At 35.2% G+C, this 10422-nt stretch overlaps 1 long non-coding RNA gene across 1 annotated transcript; it reads left to right on the top strand.

Annotated features, from left to right (window-relative positions):
- The first annotated feature begins 6762 nt into the window (after positions 1-6762).
- LOC145054043 (uncharacterized) lies at positions 6763-9360 on the top strand. Its single transcript, XR_013684686.1, has 4 exons — positions 6763-7135; positions 7245-7352; positions 7416-7675; positions 8851-9360. It is a non-coding gene; the product is annotated as an uncharacterized LOC145054043 (long non-coding RNA).
- Positions 9361-10422: the final 1062 nt, after the last annotated feature.

Genomic DNA, 10422 nt, shown 5'->3' with positions numbered 1-10422 from the left:
TTGCTATATGCAGATGATGCCCTATTCATAGGGGAGTGGTCGAGAAACAACATCAGCAACCTCGCCCGTATTCTTCATTGCTTTCATGTATCTTCAGGGTTAAAGGTAAACTTTAACAAGTCTAAAGTATTTGGAGTTGGATCTAATATGCAAGAAGTAGCAAGGTGGGCCAGTACATTGGGGTGTGAACCTTCTGCACTACCGTTCACATATCTAGGAGTTCCTGTGGGAGCTAACATGAATTTAAAAAAGAACTGGGAACCGATTATTGAGAGGTTTCGGTCCAAACTCTCAAAATGGAAATCAAAATCCTTATCTTTCGGTGGTAGATTGACCCTTACCCAATCGGTACTTGGTAACCTTCCAACCTATTTCTTATCATTGTTTTTAGCACCTGATGGGATAATACAAACTCTCGAAAAACTAAGGAGCAGATTCTTATGGGGGGCCTCGGATGATAAGAAGAAGATACACTGGGTCTCGTGGGACGGAGTAGTGGCACCCAAGGAGATGGGAGGCTTAGGGATTGGCACTATCAAAAGTCTCAACATCTCTCTGTTAATGAAATGGTGGTGGAAATTGAGAACTGAACCATATCATCTTTGGGCACAAGTAATATCAAGCCTGCATAACCTTAAAGCGAAACCTGATGGTATTTACTCGAAGAAATCATTAACTGGAGTTTGGAATAACATCGCTGGTATAAAAAAGGCCCTTGGTAAAAAAGAAATCCCGATTGAATCCGTGTTATCCAAACAACACACAACTAATGGGGAAACTTGGAGATGTTGTCTGTCTTCGACGGGAACGTATGAGGTTCGTGACCTTAGACATAGATGGGATTACACGACATCTGTCATGGATGGTCAAATCAGCTGGCTTAAGGAAGTCCCTCTAAAAGTCAATTGCTTCATCTGGAGGGCGAAAATGGGAAGGATACCTGTTGCTGTGGAGTTAGCAAAGAGAGGGGTAGTTCTGGAAAATTTGACTTGCCCCATGTGTAATGAATACGAAGAAGACTCTAATCATGTCCTGGTGGACTGCAGTTATGCCAGGAGTGTATGTGAAGGGGTATCAAGATGGTGTAATATTCAATTGGGACCTCTCCACACAGTCAAGGATGTATTGGGTTCTATTTCTCAATGGGGGGTATGCAAAAAAAGGAGAAGGATAATCTTAGCAATCTATTATGGAACTTTATGGAGCCTTTGGAAGGCAAGGAATGAAATGGTCTTCAAGAAAAATCGGCTGCCACCAGATAAAGTCACTGATATCATCAAATCAGTGGTTTACCTGTGGGTGAAGAATAGGGGGAACAACGGCAAGCTAAATTGGGCATCATGGTCTCAACGCCCTTTGCTTTCCTGAACTTTTCTTTGTTTTGTTTTTACAATTCTTGTTTCTTTTCATTTCATCGTATTTTGAACTCTTGTATGCCACTAGCTGTGTTTTTTTTTCCTCTATATATATTATTGGCCGGTTCCAAAAAAATATAAACATGTGAAGAATAATTATTATTCATTATTCTCTCTCATCTTTGGTGAAAAACAACAATTACTCAAGTCCGATGGTTAGCCTAGTTGTTCAATTAGATGAAATCAACATGTGGTTTCAGCTTTATGGCAATTCAATACGTTCGTTAGGTGTCACTTTTTGAGTTCCAAGAATGCCACTGGACCATTCAACTTCTCCTAAAAAAAAGTCAATTGTTTGGCTAGCCAACAAAAGATGGGTCAAACCTGCTTGCATATTTATGTATGTCTTTTGCTCACAGAAAAAACTGAAGCTGTTTTTTTTTTTTTGGAACGGCAGGCTTATATTAGAAAAACTAGCCAGGGGCTAGGAGGTACAACCAGAAAACAGAAAAGGAAATAAACAAACTAACGGACTACAGATTCACGACCTAAGACAACATTCTAGAATAGGGTCGCAGCACCACTCGATCCATCTTAGCTTTTGCCCTCTCCTTTTCCTTGCATTGATCCATAAGTGAGAATAGGCTTGTACCTCAAACGCCAGCTTCGTTCTTGAGATTGAGCTTGAGATTGAATTTGAGTTTATAGCATGTGCCTTGCTGTTTCTGAATCTCCAAATTACCCACATGAAAACTAACACTATGGCTTCATGGAACTCCTGCAGACTATGGATTCCATTAAGACGATTTTTACACTCCAGCAACTCCCGACAGGAGCAAGGGTGGGGGTCTAAAGCTTTCCACCAACTACACACATTCGACCAGACTTCACTTGAGATAGGACAACCCACAAAGATGTGATCTTCTGATTCAGGAGCTACTTGACACATCTTACATTCATTTGAGGAACTGATGCCAAGGTTGAAGAGGTTCGACATACATGGAAGTTTCCCATGACAGGCTCGCCAAGCTAGGATGTTTACCTTACCCGGGACCAAAGGATTCCACTTCCATACATTGCCACTGTGAGGGAGGACCAGGTTGTCAATGAGAGAGCGCATAGAAAATACCGTATATACCCCCGAAGGTTCAAGAGACCATGTCCATTTGCTTGAGCCGTCAATATTTTGTACTTGCTGGTATAGATTCAAGAAAGGAACCTGGACTTTTTCTAAAGATAAAGGGAGGCAGGCTATTGACCCCCAGCAACCGCTTCTCTTTTTTGCAGCCAACGGGCGGGAAAGACCACCATCAGGACCATGGATGGCTTTTATCACCAAGGCCCATGTACTGTTAGGGTGAGACCTGAACCGCCACCACCATTTCCCTAACAGGGCGAGATTTTGCGCCCTTAAACTACCAATTCCCAAGCCGCCTCTCTCCTTAGCTGCGAGGGTTTTTTCCCAAGCAATCCATATCATTTTTCTTGATTCCATTGAGCCACCCCAGAAAAACCTCTTCCGAATCCTTTCAAGGCTATCAATCACCTTAGCCGGGGCTTTATAAATTGAGAAGAAGAAAGTACCCAGGCTGCTTAGGACTGCTTTAATTAAGGTCAGTCTTCCCCCGAATGATAGTGTGGAAGCTTTCCATCTAGATAGTTTTGACTGAAATCTTTCAATGATAGGTTTCCATTGGGCAACTCTTGCCATTGAAGCACCAACTGGAAGCCCTAAATAGTTGAAAGGAAAGGTGCCAATGTTGCAGTTGGAGGAACGAGCCACCAGCTCCAATTCAGAACCTTGAACACCAAGACCAAACAATTTACTTTTCGCCATGTTTATCTTGAGTCCTGAAGACAACTCAAAACATCTTAGAATCCTTATCAGATTTTTTAGATTTTCCAGCGACCAAGAGCCCATAAATACGACGTCATCGACATACTGAAGGTGGGAAATTACTGGGCCATGTCGGGGGAGTTGGATACCTGAAAATATGCCCTTATCTTACGCCGATTCCATTGCGACATGAAGACCTTCTGCTGCAATGATGAACAAAAACGGAGATAGTGGGTCTCCCTGACGAAGCCCTCGCTCCATGGCAAATTCTGCTGTTGCTGAGCCGTTTATAATCACCGAGACCCTAGCCGACGATAGACAGCCTCGAATCCATGAACGTCATTTTTCCCCAAACTCCATTTGCTGCATGACTGAGTCAAGGAACTCCCAACTGAGACTGTCGAATGCTTTTTCAAAGTCTACTTTGAGAGTGAAAGCTTTCCTTTTATTTCTCTTAACCCAGCTTGTAACCTCGTTCAAAATAAGGGGCCCATCGTTTAGCAAGACAATTAACAAAACATGTATTATAGTTGAAGTTCGGGTTAACTTCTTAACTTCCGTTGTAAATATTAATGTCATTTTGTGATTATTTATGGATTTGTACTCTTTTGGTTATAGTGCAGGTCTTACTTCCTAGAGAAGAGTTATAATAATTATGTGGTATGGGTGATGGGACAAGCATATTTCCATCGATCTTAAAGCTCAAAGATGTTTTCTTTTAACTTCAATATTGTTGGTGATAATTATTAAAGTCTTATCACTTCCCTATGAGAACCCTCAATAAAAAGAATCTGGTTGGTTCTACACCCTTATTTACACCGCCTGCAACCCAACACCATATAGCCTCCTACCCTTCAAATCATCATATTTGATGAGAAGTGTAATTTAATCCATCTCTTTTCATTGTATTCTTCAAAATCAGACTAATATTCATTAATTTTGTTTAAAAAAGACTAAATGTTAATTAATTTTGAGAAAATTATGTGGTAATTTTGATTCAGTCTTAAAAAAAGTTGGTTTTATCGGTGAATGTTAATACCAATTTATTGCCACTGCATATGATGTTTTCTAAAATTAAAACATTTATTGCAACTATTGATGTGATGATATTTGCATGTATTTATTTCATCAGGTGGATTAAAGCTCCAATTGAGGATTAACGTATATATATGGTGATGAAAATCCCCTCAGCAAAAAGCAACCAACCTCTCATAATTGTTGTAAGCTCCAACGTTCCCCTTAATAAGCAAGCACTTGCATAGTTTATAAATTCCATACATAAGTTGGTGCTTATGATAAGATAATGTTGTTTTTTGTTTTGTATTATTTATTTCTAAGAAGTGATTCATGGCACCCGAATTGAGATGACATGTTTGTTTCTTTCATGTTTGCAGGTGAAGCTGAAAAGGAGCCTTAGAATGTCATTTGTGTTCAAGATAAAGAGAAATCTTGAGGAAATAATAAAGAAATTTATAACATGTTCTTTTTATATTATTATATAAGATTTTATTAGTAAAGTGAATAAGATCAAACTAAAGACAATACAATCCCACCGTTAGGTCATCTCCAATGGGAGTTCAGTGGAGGGTTTAATGGGGAGTTTAATCTCATTAAACTCAAAATCCCCATTATAGGAAAATGAGTAGGATTCAATGGAATGGGGAGTTTAATCCCCATTGGCCATTGAACTCTATATTCTCTTTCCTCTCTCACACACACACATACACACACACACACTCATATATATATATATATATATATATATATATATATATATATATATATATATATATATATTATTTTTTATTTTAAATTTTTAATTAATGTTAATTATAATTGTACTTTTTAATTTTTAATTTCATGCTATTTAATTTTTTAAAAAATAACAATAAATATAAAGAAAATGATAAATGATGTGACAATTCATTAAATTGTATAGAGTTTAATGGGTAAAGTTGTATAGTGAATGAAATATATATGTGTCGATCCATTGAACTGATATGAGTTCAATGCATTGGAGATGGTCTTAGTATTATGACAAATAAGATGTTAAACATACAACAATATGAAGTACATAAATGGCTAAAATGGTTATCTCTGCATTCATATTTATTTGATGAATTTCGATCCGTGGTGAAAAAAAATCAGAAATCGTGATGTTCGAATTATATAATAAAAAAAAACATCAATGTACATAATTTTTAATCAAGAACAACACTTTTTGAAGCCAAAAAAGTTACATACTTTGTAAAACATCAATATAATTTTATTTTGAATCTAAAACAATAACAAATCTTACTTTTAACGAAAAAACAATAACATAGTTATATTTTCTTTTACCATAACCCATAAAATATTGTTTTTAAATACAAAACAATAATATACATTATAGATATATTTTATTAATAAACGATATTTACTGATAGAATGTCCGGTTAGAATACAACATATGAACGAAAGAAAACGAAAAATTATGTGTAAATTATATTTTATTGATAAACAATATTCATCGAAGGAAACTATTTCAGAAAACGAAAAATAGATTGTTAAAAAAGTGAAAGTAACTGTAATAAACACATAAATGTATAAAAATTGTGTGTAAATTATAATTAAGTAATTTTTTTTATTTTTTGACAATGAAGACCCATGGTATCTTGGTAAACATGTGTCTATTTTTATATCTTTTATTTTTAATCCAAAACAAAGCATACTTGAATTCCTAACCCACCGTATACTTTAACACAATATTTTTTTTAAAGTTACAACTAAGGGTGAGCATCCGGAATGAGACCGGACCAACACCAGTTTATATGCATGGTTATCGGTTCCCACTAAGCTACAATACAAGTTTCGGGATTTTTACATGTTCCGCGTAAAAATCGGTCTTGGACCATAAGTTTAAAAGGCATAATTTGTGAATTATTTTAAAATGTCATAAATCATTCGTTTGAAGTCGGATCGACACAATATCTTTCCAACATGTTGTTTAAATATTTGTACTTCATTAGCTATAATTTCATATTGTTTAGTTGTATATTAATTTATTGATAGTCTCACAAAGACGACCGAATATATTTTTTTCTTTTTTTTCTTAACTTAAAGACCATAAATTAGTTTCCAAGTTACAAGTTACCATTTTTCAAAGCAAATTATATTTTCATATTAGGGATTTACATTTTCGTTGCCGTCGTGTCAAAGTTGGGTGCTTAGTTATACATGTTTCCGAATTGAAATAATTACCGAAAGAAACTATTTTCACCCGTCGGTTGGCACGGATAAACATATATATATATATATATATATATATATATATATATATATATATATATATATATATATATATATATATATATATATATATATCATTTACCTATATGCGAGATCCTTTTTTGAATGGTAACATTATGCACGTCATTCAGGAGCTTCCTCTCGTCACCTACTTGCTTGTCTTCTTCAAGCTTCCCTCAATGGTACATCAGGGTGACTACACACCTGCAGTCCAAGAAACGACACTGTTTCCTGATGAGAGGTGTCTGCCTGCTTACTTCTGGTGACTTGAAGGTGAATTTTTTTCTTGACTGTCACGTTTCCCCCAAAGTAGCTTGGCACCAGCTACATAATTTGAAGTGCTTATGCAACATGCCTTACTCCCTGTAATTCCATTTGTCAAGTCACCCTCTATTAAAACTGCACTATTCACCTACCTCCTCTTTGTCGCCTTAAATAGCCGACTCATTTCTCTCTTCCCTTAAATAGCTTACTCACCTAAATACGAGTTTGGATTCCCCCTACTACTGGTCATCTAACTTTGCTTGGCCGACAAATCAGAAGAAAAAGAAATGTCGTCTCAAGAGGAACGCAATACAGAGTTAAAAGGTTTTTTTCTTCTATTTCGGGCATATTAATTGCTACCCAACAGGTCGTCTATAGAAGAAAAGGGTTGGTAGGTTGCTTCTTGCTATACTGTAGATGATGACTTCTTTTATCTTTAATTTTCTCTTTTCAAATCTACTCCAATCACTCTTTGTGCTTTTTTTAATTTTGCAATAAAGTGTTTTGTTGGATGGTGATTGGGGGTTTCACGAGTACGCCTAATTGATCTTTATGATTTTGGAGTTTGCTGGATGAAGGAAATTTAATTGGGTATTAACGAATTACAGGTCTGCCCTTCCTCTCTTTCTTTCTCTTTCTCTCAACTTATTTCTAATTCTATCCTTTTGCAGTTCATGTACTTTGGTTTTGGGGGTACACTTAGTTTTTCCTTGGGTCCAATAAGAAGCGAGTTACCGTCCTTTTTCTGACCACCTCCGGTTTACCTAAGAACGAATTCACCGACTTGCCTGCCTTATGCTTCGCTCATGTCGCTGCCTTCCGATGATATCTCCACCTCCTCTGACCTGTAACGCCGACTCATCCTCTCTTTTCCACGCTCTTAAGTTTTATTCCACCTCTTACTTTGTTTTGCGACCCCGGCCGCCACCTTGTACTTCCCTTTATCCTTATCCTTATGTACTCGTTTTAGAGTAAATAATTCCACTTACTAACACATGAAATAGACGCATTAATATACATTTTGTAGGTATTAGGTAAGCCATTAAACAACATTAGAAACAAAAATAAAATGGAAACAAAAACTGAATGGGGTGACTAAGAATAATCTGAAACTGTAATGGTGGTTCAATCTGTTGCACTGGGGGAGCGCGACAAGTGACATTTGTACATACATATAACCTTATTGGTTGCCCATAACATGTTTGTAGAAAGGTCTGAAAGAAATTTCTTGTTTAGGAACACATTGATTTGTAGATGTGCTCTTATTAATTGCAATTTCATTTTCGCTCACTAAATAGAATCCTTTTATCTAAAACACTGGCCTTCCCTTCATCTGTGATGTAAAACAATCAACTTTATTTACACAATGCTATATCTTTAATAAATTATCTCACTTAAAACATAAAACAAGAGGAATTTTTATGGATTTGTGTTACTTGTTAGTTAATGAAACTAACAAGCTGATACGGTACAAATATGTCAATTAGTTGGATTGACTGTTAATTTCTTTGAATATGATTATTGATTCATCCAAAATTTTGAGTTCGAGAAGCATTGTTGGTAAAGATGTTCACAATTTGTTCGATAATATGTCTTATAGAAATGTCTTGAATTTTGCTCCGCTTGATAGTTGCTTGAATTAGAAAACATGGAAAAGATGGTTTTTTCTTACTTCAAATAGAAAACAGAGGATGATCAAAGATTTTTTTTTTGAAATTGGCTCAAATTTTAGGCTTGACGGTACTATTGTTAACTAAATCAACAACCCTTTTTCCCGTTTCAGTTTCTTATAAATAAAAGCACTCCTTTTTGTATACCTTGCAAGAGATACCTTTGAGAATAACATATCGTTTTATATATTTATGATTCATATATAAAACCAATGTTAAAAAGTATAAAAGATGAAAACATAGTGATTAGGTTTGTTAGTATCCATTGCTAATTAAGTATCAAATAATAACATTCATTACCACATCGACTTACGTCTTTGTGTGTAAATTTGTGTCTTTGTGTGTATTATTATTGCATTGTACTTTGCATTTGTTTTTGGTATGGAGTAAATTAATTTTCTGATTATTGCATGATCCATTTTCGGGTATTTTGCAGGTGAATCTGCGGAAAACAACTTCAAAAGTGGGCTTGTGTTTTTTTTTCTTTTATGTACATATTTACCGACCTTGTTGTAAGTTTTTTGTGCCACCCCGTGCTTACAGCTTCCATTTGGCGACACCTCTTGCGTGCTTAGCCTTAAAGCCGCCAGCTTATGCTTTTTCCTATTGACACCTCCTGCTTCCAGCTTGTATTAATACCTATGAATTCAACAATTCGACTTTAACTGGTGTGGAGAGCCTCAATTTCTCCTTCTCTTAAATTTTCTCCTCAACAATTCGACTTTAACTGGTGTGGAGAGCCTCAAATTAGATTTGTTTTAGTGTCTGCATTTCAGACAAGCCACATCAGTTTTATCGATGCTAACTGTTGGTTCTTCTCCTTCATGATGTCCAATTCTTTTCTACCCCCTAGCATAGGAGATTAGGTTTAGCGATGAGAACTTCAGTGTAAGTTTTATGACCATGATTTTGATTTTCTATTATGGAACTTTTCATTGGTTGATTACTGATTTTAGAGTCATGATTGATATGTGAATCGATTTAATTTAGATTTTTTGTGATTCTATTTCGTTGTGTATAGGTGAAATGGAGTATTACAAAATGCAATTTGAAGGTTATATGTTTTTATTTGTTTACATCACATGGTTTTTTTGTTTCTATATTTATAAGCGTAGTAAAAATTTAGCTACAAGGATATAATCTAATAATTATTTAACTTAATTACAAAGAATTTTACCATCATTCAACGTGATTTCGGTTTTAGAAAGATGGGTAGGTAATGTACTCATTCCCTTTGTTCTATCTATGATTTCCTTGTGAAATAGGATATTGCAAGTACTTAAACAACTTGACAAAGGCCTATGTCGCAAGAAATTACGTTAGTTTAAGAGGGTCAAACAAGCTTTAGAGCGCATGTTTCAGGTAACTCATTGTCACTACATTTTCATTGTACTTTCTACAACATAATTTATTATTTATTGGTCATTAATCCATGTATGTCCCACCACTTATAATTGTCATTAGATCTAGAAAACATATATATGTTAACTAGGTTTTTGTCAATTTATGTTTAAAACCTTTAGATGTGAATTTATATGATATGTTAAATTACCTCAATTCAGATATTGTTGTGGAGCAGGAGACTGAAGTTGACTTAATACCTGATGACATGGGTCAGGTAGAACCTAATCTTATACTTGTGACTTGGTTAAGGTAGAACATTGATTCATAGGCAAAGTCCACCCATTCTATTTTATGACATGTCATAGACCATGATTTTATACAAATTTCTCAAAAATTATGTGGAATTATATATTCCATGATTTTATACAAATTTCTCAAAAATTATGTGGAATTATAATATCATCTGATTATTAATAATTTTATAGTCGCTTGAGCAACGAAAAAAGTTGGCACTCTTGACCTTGCTACACTTCACCCTGATCGTTTACAACACAATAATAAACTTCATCTTCTATACATTTTAAAGATACTATTGCAGTAGGGCTTGATGTAGGAAATAACGATAAACTTTCATTAATTTGTTTATTATGGCAACCTACATTCC

Source organism: Lactuca serriola, chromosome 5 (assembly GCF_051521515.1).
Source record: "Lactuca serriola cultivar US96UC23 chromosome 5, Lser_US96UC23_V15, whole genome shotgun sequence".
Lineage (NCBI taxonomy): Eukaryota > Viridiplantae > Streptophyta > Magnoliopsida > Asterales > Asteraceae > Lactuca > Lactuca serriola.
This window is presented reverse-complemented; position numbering and strand designations above follow the sequence as displayed.